The sequence below is a fragment of the Terrapene carolina genome, unplaced genomic scaffold, assembly GCF_002925995.2.
Source record: "Terrapene carolina triunguis isolate 2854851 unplaced genomic scaffold, T_m_triunguis-2.0 Scaffold33723, whole genome shotgun sequence".
Taxonomy (NCBI): domain Eukaryota; kingdom Metazoa; phylum Chordata; order Testudines; family Emydidae; genus Terrapene; species Terrapene triunguis.
In genome coordinates, this window is record NW_020698074.1 from 3267129 (window position 1) to 3280337 (window position 13209).

Below are 13209 nucleotides of genomic sequence, written 5' to 3' on the forward strand. Positions count from 1 at the left end.
GGACAATATTGCCCCTCCAGGCCTACAGAGCATGCTCCAGCTGGAGACGAAGCTTAAAAGGGAACCACTTATCTCAGAAGGGTGAAGGCTGGCGAGGATGACAGACTTATCCTGAGGTAGGGTGACCAGATGTCCCGATATTTGAGGCTTTTTTTAATATGGGCTCCTATTACCCCCCCATCCCCGTCCCAATTTTTCACACTTGCTATCTGGTCACCCTATCCTGAGGGCTCCTGGATGGCTACCTGCTCAGCCTGGTTGGGGCTAATGGTTTAGTTGTCTTTTCTTTTGTTTTCTTATATTGGACTTGGAGACTTTGTGGGAGAAGGATGGTAGGAAGCGACCCAGGGAGGCAGCTCCTCAGGGTGCTCCAGAGTGCCCAATGTTGCTGTCTCTCATAGGGACCTGGGTTGGAGCCCGGTGGAGTGGGAGGACCCAGGCTTCCCTACAAACTGTAACCTTGTTGCAGAGGGTTTCCACCCCACCCCTCTAGCAGGGAGGGGGTAAGGATGTTGAAAACCCTCAGATGAGGATAAGCCACATACAAAAGTTAGGAACTGAACTGAAGGCCCTTCCTGCTGAGAGGCGAGAGACTGGAAACCAGGTGCACTCACCACTAGGCCACCTGGCTCTCTGGGGACGCTACTACAAGGGAATTAATATCATTACTCATTGTTTGTCATGGTACATTTGGAATTTATTTTTTCCTTTCATACTCCCCAACTGGGGTTGTCATATTTTTGTTGCTGTAGCTTACTGATACACTCAGAGCAGCGGGTGCCCATAAAAAGAAAGCAGTTTTCAGAGGTGTGGTGCAAACACTTTGCTACGGCAGACACTGTAAATATATAGGTGACACTCTGATCAAATTAGCATTACAGGACAGTCAATGTTCACTTTGTAATGGCAATCAGTGTTGAAGAATTAAAATAATTGGAAACCTTAGTTGTATTTTTCACATTATTTTCACCTTAATTCATACAGCATTTCCAGTCTCACTGACTTGTTTACTCTGTGTACCCATTTGGCTATTTCTCTCCTTCTTTTAGGGTCCCAGTTTTAGGATTAGACAGTCTTTGCTCAATGCCCATTATAAGAAGAGCTGTGTAGCTGCAAACCCATGGAGGAGCCCTGGGATGGAATGGTGACTTCCTTTTCCAGCAGAAGTAATTAGTGCAGCCCAATAATGGTGCCGATTAATTGTTGGTATGGAGCCATGATACTGCCCAGTCTCTACCACCTCCTGCTCAAGGTGAAGGAGAAGAGTATAAGACATGCAGCTCCATCTCATCCACCATGCTTCAGCTGCAGTGTAGAAAGCAGTAATGTGGCCACACAAAGGTGCGTGTGAATAGATCTTACTCCCCTTTACTCTGTGGCATTGCTACATTAGGGCCACACAATTTGCCCCTAAGTTTTTTTGAAGATTCAGAGTGTTGGTGGTGTAATAAACATAAAGAGAGAATCTTCTAAGGCACTGATTGGCTAGGCCCAATTATCCCCACTGTTTATTCAAGCAGAGGGAACCATGGAGGGGGCAGGCTTCTTCCTCCATAAAACTGGAGCACTCATTCCCTGTGGATTCCCAAGAGCTGTGGGACTGGCAAGCCACATTCCCTGCTTTTGGAAACATCTCCCACCTGATAGGACAATTACTTGGAAACTCAGCAAGGTCCAGATGTTGGTTTTCCTGACCCTTCCTGTTGACTTCTCTGTGGGAGAGAATCATCCATTCCCTAATGACTGACCACACACTAAGGACCAAATCCGGCATCTGCACTTAGGCAAAGCGCCCCATTGGAATCAATGGGAGAGTTGACTGAGTAAGGACTGCAGGATTTGCCTAGAAGAGCACAACAGCACATGCTGAGATGAACAGCTTATTTAGAACTGCACAGCATGCTCTAAATTAAATGCAAGACACAAGGCTATAGAGCAGTTAAATTAACATTGAATTGATAGAACCACAGAATAAAATCTAACGAAAACATGACAGATGTCAGCTTCTGTTGGACAGGCCCATTTTAGGAGATTGTCTTGTTCATCATGGGGGAGCTGGTAGCACCCCTATATTTAGATTTTCATTTTACACTTTCCATTATAAACGATTCTTGCAAACTCTTTTGAGAAGTTCTGACATTTCCACTATTTGCATCTGACCTTTGAAATTCAGGAGGGAGAAAATTCTCAGACTAGAGAAGTGACTTTTCTTTATGCCCTGTAATTCTATTCAAGTTTAGCTGAGCAGTAAACTGTTAAACTGCCATTTCCTTTCTCTTACTTATATTCCTCAGGCAGCATGCTGAAATACTAACTGAACACCTAGGAAATAACATTTTTAAAAACTCTATGTTAAAAGAATGCTATGTAAGTTACTAAGTAAAGCACTGGAAAGTTAGCAAAAGTCAGATTTACGATTACCCGTTCAACCTTAATTCTGCCCCTTGTGTGTGTGTGTGTGTGCACTATGATACTCCCCCAACAAGTGAGATCAGCTGAGGTGCTTCTGTTTACAGACCCACAATTTTAAGTCTAGGATAGTGGGCTTCAGGGCATTAAGAATCCCCACACCTTGGTTGTCTTCCAAACTCTGAAATTTGTGACATTTTGGGCAAAATCATGTGTTTCCTGAATTTTCAGCACACTGGTTTGATGAAGATGGGTTCAGTTTCCTTATAAAGAGCAGGAAAGTTATGGGACCAGGTAACAAGAAGGGTTTCTACAAGTATGTTAGCAACAAGAAAAAGGTCAGGGAAAGTGTGGGACCCTTAATGAATGGGGGAGGCAACCTAGTGACAAATGATGTGGAAAAAGCTGAAGTACTCAATGCTTTTTTTGCCTCAGTCTTCACAGACAAGGTTACCTCCCACACTGCTGTCCTGGGCAACACAGTATGGGGAGGAAGTGAGCAGCCCTCAGTGATGAAAGAACAGGTTAAGGACTATTTAGAAAAGCTAGACACTGCACAAGTCCATGGGTCCAGATCTAATGCATCCGAGGGTGCTGAGGGAATTGGCTGATGTGATTGCAAAGCCATTGACCATTATCTTTGAAAACACGTGGCGAGCAGGGGAGGTCCTGGACGATTGGAAAAAGGCAAATATAATGCCCATCTTTTAAAAAAGGGAAGAAGGAGAACCCGGGAAACTACAGACCGGTCACCCTCACCTCAGTCCCCTGAAAAATCATGGAGCAGGTCCTCAAGGAAACCATTTTGAAGTGGATAGGAAGGTGATCAGGAACAGTCAACATGGATTCACCAAGGGCAAGTCATGACTGACGAACCTGATTGCCTTCTATGATGAGATAACTGGCTCTGTGGATATGGGGAAAGCAGTGGACATGATCTATCTTGACTTTAGCAAAGCTTTTGATACGGTCTCCCACAGTATTCTTGCCAGCAAGTTAAAAAAGTATGGATTGGATGAATGGACTATAAGGTGGATAGAAAGCTGGATTGGCTAGATTGTTGGGCTCAACGGGTAGTGATCAATGGCTCGATGTTTAGTTGGCAGCCGGTATCAAGCAGAGTGCCCAAGGGGTCGGTTCTGGGGCCAGTTTTGTTCAACATCTTTATTAATGAACTGGACGATGGGATAGATTGCACCCTCAGCAAGTTCGTGGATGACACTAAGCTGGGGGGAGAAGTAGATATGCTGGAGGGTAGGGATAGGGCCCAGAGTGACCTAGACAAATTGGAGGATTGGGCCAAAAGAAATCTGATGAGGTTCAACAAGGACAAGTGCAGAGTCCTGCACTTAGGACGGAAGAATCCCATGCACCGCTACAGGCTGGGGACTGACTGGCTAAGTGGCAGTTCTGCAGAAAAGGACCTGGGGATTACAGTGGATTAGAAGCTGGATATGAGTCAGCAGTGTGCCCTTGTTGCCAAGAAGGCTAACGGCATATTGGGCTGCATTAGTAGGGGCATTGCCAGCAGATTGAGGGAAGTGATTATTCCTCTCTATTCGACACTAGTGAGGCCACATCTGGAGTATTGCATCCAGTTTTGGGCCCCCCCACTACAGAAAGGATGTGGACAAATTGGAGAGAGTCCAGTGAAGTAAAACAAAAATGATCAGGGGGCTGGGGCACATGACTTATGAGGAGAGGCTGAGGGAACTGGGCTTGTTTCATCTGCAGAAAAGAAGAGAGAGGGGGGATTTGATAGCAGCCTTCAATTACCTGAAGGGGGGTTCCAAAGAGGATGGAGCTAGGCTGTTCTCAGTGGTGGCAGATGACAGAACAAGGAGCAATGGTCTCAAGTTGCAGTGGGGGAGGTCTAGTTTGGATATTAGGAAACACTATTTCACTAGGAGGGTGGTAAAGCACTGGAATGGGTTACCGAGGAAGGTGGAATCTCCATCCTTAGAGGTTTTTAAGGCCCATCTTGACAAAGCCCTGGCTGGGATGATTTAAATAAATTAAAATATATATCTCATAGAACTGAACGGGACCCCGAAAGGTCATTGAGTCCAGCCCCCTGCCTTCACTAGCAAGACCAAGTACTGATTTTTGCCCCAGATCCCTAAGTGGCCCCCTCAAGGATTGAACTCACAACCCTGGGTTTAGCAGGCCAATGCTCAAACTACTGAGCTCAGGGAGTTGGACTAGATAACCTCCTGAGGTCTCTGCCAACCCTAATATTATATGATTCTATGATTCTAACTTGTCCCAATAGAAATACTATTACCCCCATTTTACAGGGGATACGGAGGATATGGGGAACAGACACACATGGAGACTAAGTGACTTGCCCAAAATTACACAGAAAGCCTGTGCCAGAGCAGGGATTTTAACCCAAACCTTCTAAATCCCAATCTAGTGTTTTTCTACCAGATCATCCTTTCTCCTCCCTCCATAGCTGTGATCTAATGGTGCAATTCCATCATAACTAGAACAGCTTTTCTAAAAGCCTTAGTCAAAAAGCCTCCCAGAAAGTGAAAAACAAGATCAAGTTCAGCTCTGGTGTAGACTGATGTTGAAGTCAATAGCAGTTGGGCCGCTTTTGCCAATGGTGAGAGAGATCTAAGAAGTCTTGGCCATGGCATAAAATTTGAAGCCCAAGTAGTACTTTTCCAATGATGAGTTAATGATGCTATTCTTAGGCAATTATGTGATCCATTGTATCCTTCCAGCTATCTGCCAGTGTCCGAAGTTTCATACCTTAAAAGGGAATTTATGTAATGTGTTTTTCATTAGATTTCTTGAAAGTCCACAAACTCATTCAGCAGGATTGTAAATTTCACATGTCCCCATTCAAAGAGTCATAATTTCCCTAGAAATGCCTGAGAGGCAGTGGCATGCCATGACATTCTCAGTAAAGCAGGGGTGGGCAAACTATGGCCCGTGGGCTGGATCCGGCCTGCCAGCCATTTAAATCCAGCCCTTGAGCTCCTGCTGGGGAGCGGGGTCTGGGGCTTGCCCCGCTCTGGCGCTCCAGCTGGGGAGCAGGGTTGGGGGCCACTCCGCACGGCTTCCGGAAGCAGCAGCATGTCCCCCCTCTGGCTCCTATGTGTAGGGGCAGCCAGGAGCTCCACACACTGTCCCCACCACAAGCGCCGCCCCCACAGCTCTCACTGGCCGGAAAACACGGCCAATGGGAGCTGCAGGGGCAGTGCCTGCTGACGGGGCAGTGCGCAGCAGAGCCGCCGGAGGGAGGGGGACACGCCGCTGCTTCTGGGAGCCGCTTGAAGTAAGTGCTGCCCAGATCCTGCACCCCTGAGACCCCCTTCTTGCCCCAAGCCCTTTGCCCCAGCTCTGATTGCCCTGTGAAGCCCTCAGTCCCAGCCCAGAGCACCCTTCCCCAGCCAGAGACCCGCACCTCACCCTCCCTGCCCCAGCCCGGAGCCCCCTCCCACACCATGAACTCAGCATTTCTGGCCTCACCCGGAGCCTGCCCCCCAGCCAGAGCCCTCACGCCCCCCCCTGCAGCCCAACCCCAATTTCGTGAGCATTCATGGCCCACCATACAATTTCTATACCCAGATGTGGCCCTCAGGCCAAAAAAATTGCCCACCCCTGCAGTAAGGCATGCAATTCTCCACTTGCAGGCAAGACATGACCTCTCACGTACGGTGCGTATGATGTCATGCTGTGCTGAGGATGGCGGTGCGTTCAGGAGTTGTACTGAATTGTCCTGAGGGAAGAGCTGGTCCTAGGGCATGCAGTGCATGTATTGCATACATACACGGCCCACTCCTGCTGAGAGGAAAAAACTGAGATGGGGGAAAATACTCCAAAGTATCTTCTTCAAATGTATGGGGTTTTGTCGTTGTCTGTGTTCAAAATATCTGCAGGAGAGAGTCCTTTGATTTAGATTCTATAGGATCTAGACAAAGATCCCCAAAGAGGGTGTTATTTGATAACAATTCAGTGATATTAGCTAAAATCAGCAGCAGGTCTTATTGCTGTCCAAAAGAGAGAATCAGTTATCAAATATTTGGCATGCAAGCTAATGCCAACCCTACCTGCAGTAATGTATGCCCTTTAGCATCTGTGTTCAAATAATCCCTATGGGAATTGTCTAGATACCACGGTCTGTAAACCTCCTCATACATGGGTTCTAGTCTCGACCAGAGATGACTGTCTTTGGCTATCTCACTCAGTGAAGTTGAATTGATAACAGTTCTCTACAAAAGGGCATCACATTACATTATGGGCTGGATTCTCATCTGGGCTAGACTAACACTTGGAAGGCAGTCATGACTGTATGCTGCCCTTATTTCCCACTTGAATACTGGTGATGGCCAGGGGCCAGTCTGATTCCCAGCACAGTTTAGAGCAGCATTAGGTCAGCGACAATGACTAATTTAATGATCAACAGGAATAGACAACACTGAAGGTACTAGATTTACTCGCCTTTGCAAATTAGGAAAAATGTTTTGCGGTGTTTTAATGGCAAGTTTGCTTAAGTAATTTTCTCAATTTCAACCAGCTAAGTCTGGGGTTTGTTTTTTTTTTCTTTTACTTTGTGTCTTTGTAATCATCTTTGATTAAATTTTCATTCCAAGCAAGCTGTTTCTTTGATCTCATCTGCAGAAAAAGTCCACAGCAAATTCTCAGAATATCAACACACAAACCTAGTAAGGAAAAAAGTAGCCTTGCCTTCCAGAATCCCATTTTCCTATCCAATGTAGTGAGCAGATAGATGAAAGTGTAATTTAGAGCTAACTTCCAGGAAGCTCTCACATGAAATGTTCTCTTGAAGGTGCTAGAGTGGACTGTGTCTTTGCAGTGAGTAGTGGAAGAAATGTTTACCAGGGACAAGGTTGTGTGACAGTGAAGGATATTCAACAGAAAGAACCTGGATATATACAGTGTTTTGTGTTTTGTCCTTTGCTTCTTTCTGTCCTGTCAGTCATCCTCAAACCCTGGGAAATTGCAAAGCAGAAGGAATGATCAATTGGGCAGAACCACTTCTAGGGATGTGCAAAGAATGCCATCCCATGTGGGGTTGGGAGGGACAATGATTCAAGCATGTGTTTTTTTTCTAAATAGTAATAGGGTGGAGGGGTGAGACCATACATTACATTGTCAGCCTCTGCGCTACTTGGGTCTTATCCTGAGAAGAGCTGAATGCATTCAACCCACACTGAAGTCAATAAGTGTTAAGAGTCTGCAACACCTAGCAGATTAAGGTTCCTTCAGAGCTTGGAATGCCAGGGCAATACTATCCATTGGTTTTTAATTAGTGTGGGAGATTAATTATTTTCTTGTACCACACATGGAACTCTTGTAGTATCAATAAGAGTTTTGTTCAAAGATTTTTGCACGGGGTCTGCTTCAATGCACACGCTTCAGTAAAGGCAGAAATCTTTGATAATATGATGTGGGGTTTGACCTTGAAGCTAGAGCTGGTTGAAGATGTTCCAATGGAATGTTTCTGTTGGCAAATGCCACTTCATTGAAATTTAAACTTTTTTGCAGGACTGTGATGGCTTAGACAAAATTTGATTCAGAAAAAAAAGTCGAATAAAAAAGTATTTAGAAACAAACCATTTTGATTTTTCATTTCAAAACAACTTTTTGTTTTGAAAATTTGTTTTATGTAACATTTTTAAAAGCTGCCTTCAGAACAAAATGTGTAGATTTTATCAAAATGAAATGTTTTCATTGAGCCAAAATTTAAAAAAAATTGAATTTTTTTTTCCATTGGAAATTTTAAAAATGTTTTTTTGTTTCAGATCGGAATGAAAACAAATTTCAAAATGTTGAAATAGAAATTACGATTTTTCAGCAGCTCTATAAGAAACCTTGTGTCGCTTGTGCTGAATCAGGGTTCGACAAAGGAAAATTGTCAAACTTTCAGCCATTTATTTCTGGATTTGTCGTGGTCATTTATTAACATGTTCTGTATCACTTCATGTATCACAAAATGACTCCAATGTACTACTATTTAGCTACAAATATAAAAGCTACTATATTCCCCCCAACCCTCCCCCTTTTTAATTTAAACATCAGTATTTCTCAGTAGTACAAGTTCAGTCTCCCCCAGTCTCAAATCCATTATACACCACACAGCACAAAAAAATAGCCTTTGTTAAAAAGTTTAATGTTCTTAATTAGTAGAATTGTCAGACTAATTAGAATACCAATTAGAATTGGCAGGGCTATCGTTAATTTAGAAGTGCTGTGGTCTACTGTTAATCGCTATTAAACCTTATAGTTTGTGAAAGAAAGAGAGCAAGGAGATGAATACACCACACAGCCCTTCCCTCCCCTCCCATGTTAAATGTTAAGGGTCCATAACTATAATGATCTGTGCTGTCAATGTGTACTTAGGGAGTGTTTAATCCATAAAGACATTGATGAAAAGTTAATAACTACTTACGCACAATCGCACCACTTCCAAATAAAAACCTTGAACTTTTTGCCTATATCAAAAGAACAAAATCAGACTAATAGTTGCAAGATTCAGTTTCATATGATACTAATGTAAAGCACTTTGAGATCTTTGTCTGAAAAATCCCAAGAGAAATGCAAAGGCATATTATTGCTTATAGTATTGTTAATAATACTTTGCAGTTCTATACCCCCTTTCAGACAAAGATCTGAAAGTCATAGGTGCTGGAACTAGGGGTGCTGGAGGTGCTGCCACACCTCCTGGCTTGACGTGGTTTCCATCATACCCAGGGTTTACAGTTTGGTTCAATGGCTCTCAGCACCCCCACAATACAAATAGTTCCAGCACCTCTGCTCAAAGTGCTATGTAAACACAAATTATGCTTCACATCACTCTTGTAAGATGGATAAGTATGATTATACCCACCTTAGCGATGGGGAAGCCGCCCAAGTTCACACTGGGGAGTCAGAGGCACAGTTGGAAATAGATTTGAGAACTCTAGTTCTAACCACTAGAACACGTTCCCTTCCAATCAATCCACTTTTAACTTATTCAAAATTATTTTTGTCACTTATGAGACTTTTCTTTCCCCTTGCAAAATGTAGACTTGTTCAAAATGTGTATTAAGAACATCTATTCCTGACTGAAACCTTCTAGAACAGGTTTCCAGTGGTGGGTACAATGAATGCACCAGTGAAATGTATGTGCACCCATTTCACATACAAGAACACATTTGCATCCCCCAGAAAACAAGTGCACAGGTGACTACTTAGACATGCTGTGGCATGATCTGTGTACATTACAGGCCCAAATGTGTTTTCCAGGCACAACTATGTTCTCATCTTTGAACTGGGCCAAATTCTGTTCTGAATCTATAAATGCAGTGCCTGTTGGTGATAAGGGGAACTGTGATGAGAATGTAATGCTTTTCACTACATGGTTATGTTACCTAGCCTGATTTTGAAGATACATATAGCTTAGTTTTGTGCACCTTAGGTCTTACATTTGTGCACCTTACAAATTGCATTACAGTCAAGGACCCCTTGTCTCATCCATTGTGAATTTTGTATATTAAGGACTTATGTAGTCTCTTTTGTAGTAGCCAGTAGTAGAATATGCTACATGTGAGTCTAAGGTTATAGGGGGAGGGGGGAATAAAAAACATGTGATTATATGAGAAGAGGGCAGAGTTAAGGTTGCAGATATAACCTTAACCTTGGAATTTCTTGCCTTTTTAATGCTTAAAGCCAAATCTGATCCGAAGAGAGTAAAAATCTTAAAAATAAAAGTTAGTTAAGTGAAAAAATAAATGTACTGAAATCAAAATGAATCATCCAAACAAATATTTTAATTAAATTTTTCAGAAGTAAATTTGAGTTCATTAATTGTGCACATTCATCCCTTTATTCTATCTTTGCTGTTTAAGTTATAGATTATTCAGTTCAAATGTGAAAATATCCAGGAGAGCTAAAAATCAGGAATGGGCAAACAAAATTAAGCCTTCGTCCTAAACCAAACACTTTTGCAGATTTGAAAAAGATTAGTTAAGTTCATAGGAGGGTTTTAATAGTTCTATTTGTTTTTTTGTTTTGTTTGTTTTAATACTAATATACTTGCATTTCTAGGTTTTGGTTGGGAAGAGTCTGTATATCATACGAAATACTGTCAACAACCCAGTATTTTCAGCAAAGTTGAATCTAATAAGAAAACTGATTCTCAAATTTTCAAACCCCCTTTTCAGCTACGTGAGCTCTGCAGATTCCATTTCTGATTAAGGAAAGGTGAAGGATGCTATTAGCCTGGAAACTCTGCTGGGTCTTTTATTTTCCAGTCACATTTCTGGTGCTGCTTGTGCTAGTTTAAGAACTAATGCACAGATTCTACAAACTCTTAAGCAACCTCATAACTTTTTAATTCTGTGAGGTTAGTTCCTTTTCACTGCACTGTTAAATTGGTACTTATATCTATATAGAAACTTGTAAGGTACATAGTGGATGATAGGAGTACACACGTATTAAGTTATGCATGTGTTTAAGTGTTCACATGTTCGGGACAGCAGTTGGTTGGGAATTTCTGCAAAATCAAAATTTTCTGTGGGAAAATTTCAGTTTTGTCCCCCAAAACTAGGAAATCCAAAACAAAATTGTTGGACACAAATTGGAATATTTCAGTTTGCTGAACTGAAATGAAACATTGTTTAGAGTCAGTACAACATTAAACTGCATTTCCCTATTGTGGCACATTGCCTCATGGGAGTTGTAGTTTAGGCTCCTATTTATCCCTATGGACTGAGTGCCATGGCTTGACTACATCTCCCATAATTGAATGTAGTTTCCTCTGATTGTATGACATTTACAGAGTCTCACGGCTGCAGGTGCATCATGGGAGATATAGTCCAACCAGGAAGCCTGGCCCAGGTGGGAGAATGAATGGGTGCATTAGGCTCCTTAACTACAACTCCCATGAGGCAATGTGACATTGTAGGGGAATGCAGTTTAATGTTGAAGTGATTTGAAATGCTTTGCTTTTGGTGAATTCAAGAATCTAAAATGAACATTTAGATTCAGGAATATAAAAATATTTAATTTTATTTGAAAATGTGGAAAAGAAATACTTCAACATTTCCAAATCAAAGAATGTTGGAACTATTCATTCCCTGAAAAATTTGGGTATTTTAACATTTTGTCATGATTTCAGATGAAAACAAATGTCAAATTATCTTTCTCCAGGAGAGAAATTCTGATTTTTCTCTCAGCTCTCTTCAGGACCTAATAGTCAGAACCTAAGAAGCGCCAGCAACACAACTCCCTTTTTAACATACCACCTGTCGAGATCAAACCCTTCTCCTCGGTAGGACATGTGGTACCAGCAACAGGGATGTGAAGAATTTTAAAAAATTAAAGTTGAAAAAGAAAGAAGCCTGCTCTACCCTGGGCTTTTATTTTGCATAGATGTAGCTACACTGATGTGACCTGCCCTGATGCAAGCCCCTAGTGTAGCTACTGGACCAGTGTAAACAGTGACTTGCACCAGTTCTGTTTACTCCATTTTGAAACCAAGATATCACTGGCATTGGTTACTTTTGACACTGATGCTGTGCATCTATAGTAGTGCTTTGCAGGGTTTCAACTATGCTGGTGTAGCTACAGCGGTACAAAGCAAAACAAAGCAAACCCCTTGCAAGTGTAAACAAGGCCAGAGGGAGAGAGAGAGAGAAAAACACCCCTTCTGCTTCTCCAGATATCTTACTACTAGGGCAAGAAGGTGCCCTGCTTGTCGGAGTGCCTGAAGGCGAAGAGCTGTGGTCATGGAGCTGCTCTATAGACAAATGATTTTTTCATTTTACTGCAATTTCCCCAATCATTATTTTTATTTTTTGCTTAGGTGGTTTGCAGTTACCATATTTATTCATTCTATTGTTTGCCTTTAGGGGTTTTTGTGTGTTGTCTCCACCATTAGTCTGTTCGCTTTTTATTTTCTCCCCCCAGTGATTTTATGTAGTCTATTTTTTTAATCTAGTTTATTTTAATCTGTCCTCTTGTCCATTGTACATGCAATCGTTTCTAAAGTGATGGACGTTATTCATTAATTTCATTTTTGTACAAAATGCCTCATGTATTGCAGCACCTCTTCCTCAGACGATCAAAGAGTTTTATGGTTGTTTTATTTTGCAAAAGGTTAGTTGGGAGAGAACAAGCCAAATTTCAAAACCCACCTACTTCCATGAGTGAGAGGATAGTTTAAGGATAGACTCCATAGTTAGGAGCACAGGAATTGTTGCAGTGTGCTGCTATGCCTCCACATATCTGAGCCCATTCCATCGGGGGGGTCTATCAAGTACATCCAGTCTTTTGCCTCCTTCTCCATGGAGCCCTTTATTTCACTGATCTCTGGACAAAGAGGAATGAATTGGACTCTCATCAGAGCCCATAATTATCGTTGAAGAATTGGATAGCCAGAGTCAATTTACAGCACATTTCCTATCCCTGACCCTATTCCCAGATCTTACTTGTCTAATGGGCATTTGAGGACAAGTCTGCAACTCCAATTCATTGTGTTATACTGTGTGCTGCATCTTTGCCATTGGATCAGTGCAAAGGAACCAGGCTTGGCCCAGGGTATTATTTCTAGCTGACCAATTCTTTGAAAATAGGAGAATAACAAATGCTGAATAGTAAATAACAATTAGCAAAATACTGCTAATAATAAATAGCAAATACTCTTGCTCATTCATAAAAAAAATGACATGTGAATATGGCTATTTGTATGAAGAACAATCATTATCCTAAAGCATTCTCCAAACCCATTTAAGTAAATAGCCAAAATGCTTCTGAAATAAATGTAGTCAAACTTTACTAATTCTG